Genomic DNA, 5,746 nt, shown 5'->3' with positions numbered 1-5,746 from the left:
GTATATGTATATGTATATGTATATGTATATGTATATGTATATGTATATGTATATGTATATGTATATGTATATGCATATGCATATACATAGAGGTATATGTACATACATATATGTATAGGTATATGTATATATGTACATACATATATGTATATGTAAATGTATATATATGTACATACGTATAGACTTTGGATCACGTGAGACCAGCTTGTTTTCATGAGACCCATAAGACCATTTTTTTACACTTTAAACTTCATAGCAAAACGCTGCAATGATTCGGCTTCTTTTTACCTTCACTATGTTTTGCTGTGAAGTTTCAAGGATAAAAAAGTGGTCTCATGGGTCACACAAAAAGTATACACACACACACACACACATATAAGGTCAGGTTTAGGGGAAAACCGCAAAAAAAATGAAAAACTGCAGAACACCGTCGTAACCATTCATTTGGACGGTATGCACATGTGCATACTGATAATTTTAAGTCATTTGTCTGGTATACACATGTGCATAACATGCACACATTCATAAAAACCAAGAAACAACTTTAGTTACCAGTATGCACTTACGCATATCGTTCAGATGAATGATTTATATGGTGTTCTTCAGTTTTTTTTTTCTTTTTTGAGGTCTTCCCCTAAATCTCCCTCTCTATATATATATATATATATATATATATATATATATATTTAGAGAGAGAGAGAGAGAGAGACTTGGGATCACATGAGACCAGCTTATTTTCGTGAGACTCTTGAGACCAGCTTTTTACACTTGAAACTTCACAGCAAAATGCTGTGAAGGTAACCTTCACAATGTTTTTGCTGTGAATGTTCAACTTTTTTAAACCTTCACATTGTTTTTGCTGTGAAGTTTCAAGTGTAAAAATATGGTCTCACGGGTCTCACGAAAACAGTCTGGTCTCACATGAACCCAACCCTATATATATATATATATATATATATGTATATATAGGGGCCTATTCAAATAAGAACTGTTTACTTTGTGATAATCGTGAGATCCAACGTGAACCAATCATTTAAGATAATTTACTTTAATTAGTTTAATATTCTAACATTAAAATAGATATATGTATACACACACACACACATATGTATATATATATATATATATATTAAAATAGACGAGATCACAACCTGTGATCCTCTTTCCCCATTGTCGGCCAGAACATGTTTCCTCTCAAGTGCGACACTTTACACTAACCCCTTTGCCCAACACTGTCTGACGCCTCCTTCTCCACCCATTTTCGGTCACCGACCATCGCTGCTTCTTATTCTCTTCCCATCTCCAACCATCGGTTGTCATCTCCTCAACTCTCACCTTCATTGGTCCCACTCTCTCATATTGAAGAACCCAGATCAGTTTCGATTTTACATATCCCCAGAGATTTGGTTCCTCCACACCTAGATCGATTTTGGTTTCTGCTTTTTTTTCAGATCTTGTTTCAGATCGGAGACGTAGTCTAGATCTTGGCGGAGATGTAACCCAGATATTTTCAGAGATGTAACATAGAAGATGTAAGGTTTTTGGATGTAATCAAGATCTCTCTAGAGATGTAACATCAGGTGTAATATAGTGGTAACACAGTGGTATCACTGTTGTATTCATCAACCAGATCTGGTATCATAGTGTGTATCACAATGTGTTTTTGTCATTATACGACGTCTATTACAGTGTATTTTTGTTGTTTTACGAAGTGTAACATAATATATCAGGTAATGTTGCTTTACTAAGTGTATCACACTATGTTTTTTGTTATTTTATGAAGCATATCACAATGTGCATCAGTTGCCGGAATAAGGTTCGATGGAATAAAGTTCGAAGGAGAGAGGATAGATTTTTCAAGTACCTAAAATGCCCTTTAATTAAAATTTTAAGTCAAGTTACCAAAATTATTAGTTTCCTAATTTAACCATTGATTTGTGGTTGACATTAGATCTCACGATTATCACAAACTAACCAGTTCTCCCTTGAATGACCCCTTATATATATGTGAAGGATCGTGTGAGAAATAGAGCTACGATGAGAAACATAAGAAGAGATCTAGACCCTTGATCACCTTTAATCTCAAACCCACCCATGCATCATGCTTGATACAGGGATTGTTCTGGTGCATCTCAACTTAATGTGCATCCTCAGCCCTATATTATATATATATATACATACATGCATACGTACATACATACATACGTACATACATATATACATACGTACGTACGTATATACATACATACATACATGCGTACATACGTACGTACGTACATACATACATACGAACGTACGTACATACATACGTACATACATACATACATACATACATACATACATACATACATACATACATACATACATACGTACTGTATGTACGTACGTACGTACATACATACATACATGCGTACATACGTACGTACGTACGTACATACATACATACATACATACATACATACATACATACATACGTATGTACGTACGTACGTACATACATACATACATACGTACATACGTACATACATACATACATATGTACGTACGTACGTACATACATACATACATACGTACGTACGTACGTACGTACGTATGTATATACATACATACATACATACATACATACATACATACATACATACATACATACATACATACATACATAGAAAGAAATAGGTGTACAAACAACCACTAATATATTTCGTCGAAATGTAAAAAATTTACGACTCTTAACAATATTCCCACTACGATTATACTAATAAATTATGATTTCAACATGATACAATTATATCATATTTTGTGAGGCTATAATCCCTTGCCCCCACCATTCTATTCAAAAAGAATATATATATATATATATATATATATATATATATATATATAGAGAGAGAGAGAGAGAGAGAGAGAGCTTGGTTCAAATACTAACCAAGATTTTTGTGTTAATTTTGTTAACCAAGCTCAACCAATCATATTCCATCTTTTTTTTAGGTTCACATATAACTCATATATTAATAACAATGGTAATTAAGTAATTTGTCATTTATGTAACTCCCAAATCATTAATTGGGAGTTACAAATCTAAAAATCTCCATAATTGATGATTATGTAATATTGATATTTTTTATACGTGTTCATGTTTTGTAATTTCGATTTATTCTATTCATAATGATATTGATTTTGTAACTGTTAAAGAATTTCATATTGTAAGGATTTTGATATCGTCCGAGTAATATGGATAAACCTATTGGAAAACATATCGACAACAATGAGCATGAAAAGGTTAAAATCATCTACGACTACAATCGGAATTCGAATTCATATGTAATTGTTAAAGAATTGTTCATAAGTGTTCATATTGTGTTCATATGTACACTAGCTGCATATCTCAACATCCTGAATGTGTTCATAATGAAGTAACTATTGTTCACAAACTGTTCATATGTACACTAGCTGCATATCTCAACATTGGTTTGCTCCTGAATGTGTTCATAATGAAGGAACTATTGTTCACAAACTGTTCATATTGTGTTCATACTTGTTTTATTTATTTATTTATTTTCGTGTAACAACTATTCTTATTATATTCATATTGTGTTCATAAATGCTATACAGTCCAAGTTCATACATATGTCAATTTTTATTCGTATTTGACACAATGATTCATATATATATATATGTATATATGTGTGTGTGTGTGTGTGTGTGTGTTCATATGGTTCTTACATTAACAAAAATAATGAGATTGTTTGATTTTGTAACTCTCAATTAATGATATGAGAGTTACATAAAAAAGAAATTTACCTAAATACCCTTTTCCCTTTTGTTCACATATGTTCTTTGAAATTATAAATTTAAAAATTTAATTTTTTATCATGATTAATCACAACCCTTTATTGTAAGAATCAATGGCCAAGATTGGTTAACAAAGTTAACACAAAAATCTTGGTTAGTATTTGAACCAACCCCTATATATATATATATATATATATATATATATAAAGTGCTTACAAAGGAAACCTACCATATACACGAAAAGAAACAAATCAAATCACATCGTAAAAATAATATTTATACAATTATTATCACACATCTGCAGTCGAAGCCGGAGAGGGACAAACGGTGAGACTGGATCGGAATTCTGAGAAAAAGCTGGAAGGAAGGCCTTTGGTGAATGTGTCAGCATATTGAGATGAGGAGGGAACATGGAACACACAAACTTGACCAATGGAAACCTTCTCACGAAAAAAAATGTATATCCATCTCAATATGCTTAGTACGTTGGTGTTGAACTGGATTGGTGGAAAGATAAAAGGCACTAACGTTGTCAGAATACACTGATGTGGCCTTCCATATGGGGTGATGGAGTTCAAGAAGCAAGTTATGGAGCCAAGAAGTCTCAACGACAACATTAGAAAACCCCATGATACTCGACTTCAGTACTAAAATGGGAAAGTGTAGGTTGTCTTTTAGAGGACCATGAAATCAAATTGACCCCCAGAAAGATGCAATACCCTGATGTGGAGCGTTGAGTGTCTGGATAGCCACCACATTCAGCATCTGAGTAGGCAATCAAATTGGAAGTAGAGGAAGAGGTAAGGTGAAGCCCATAGTCAAGAGTACCCTTAACATATAGAAGAATGTGCTTTATGGCAATGAGATGCGGTTCACGTGGGGCATGCATAAACAAACAAATTTATTAGACGGTGTAGTTGAGGTCTGGACAAGTGAACATCAAATATCGGAGGGCGCCTGCAATGCTACTATATAAAGTAGCATCAGTAACAGGATTCTGAAAGTTAACACTTAACTTGCACTTGTTCTCCACAAGGGTAGGAATCGGCTTATAATGAGTAATTTTAGCGTACTTGAGAGTGTCTTGGCATACTGCTTTTAGGAAAGAAATATGGTGCCATTACCTCGATGAACATAGATACCCAAAAAGTAGTTGAGGACCCCTAAATATGTCATTGCAAACTCAGTACTGAGAAGGGTGATGATGTGACAAAAAGAAGTAGTGAATAAGGCCGTTAGAATAATGTCATCAACATACAAAAGAAGATAGGTGGTGTCACCCCCAGACTGATATATAGAGAGTTATCGCACTTACTACTCTGAAAACTCATCTAATGAATGTAGGTAGTGAAGTAGTGATACCAGGCCCAAGGCGCCTGCTTAGGGCCATAAAGACTTATAGAGGAGGCATACATAAGAGGAAGTAGATGAATCCATGAATCTCGGAAATTGGTTCATATAGACTGTTTCCTTCAGGTCACCATAAAGGAATGCATACCTAACATCGAGTTGATGTACCAGCCATAAATGAGAGAACGCAATACTGAGCACAATATGGATAGTTGCCAATTTGACAACAGGGCTAAAAGTTTGTCATAATCCACCCTAACCTATTGAGACTGACCATTCACCATTAGTCGAGCCTTATGGCCTTGCAAGTTGCCACGAGAATCAATTTTGTGCTTGAACAACCATATACATCGTATAATATTTACATTACTAGGTCGTGGAACCAACTCTCAAGTACCATTTTTAACCATTATATTCCTTATCCATGGTAGCATTCTAGTTGGTGTTCTGGAGGGCATCAAGGTGAGAGTGAGTCAAAGGGGAGAAAGTAGTGGTGTGAAGGGTAAGTGGGGTCCAAGTCTTATGGATACCACATTGTAAGCATGTGGTCATTGTATAGTGGCGAGTAGGAGTCGGAGCAGGAGTGGGAGGGCTTGGTCGTTAG

Source organism: Cynara cardunculus (genome assembly GCF_001531365.2).
Source record: "Cynara cardunculus var. scolymus isolate 2C chromosome LG 16, CcrdV1, whole genome shotgun sequence".
Lineage (NCBI taxonomy): Eukaryota > Viridiplantae > Streptophyta > Magnoliopsida > Asterales > Asteraceae > Cynara > Cynara cardunculus.
The sequence above is the reverse complement of the archived record's forward strand: the minus strand, read 5'-3'. Positions refer to the sequence as shown.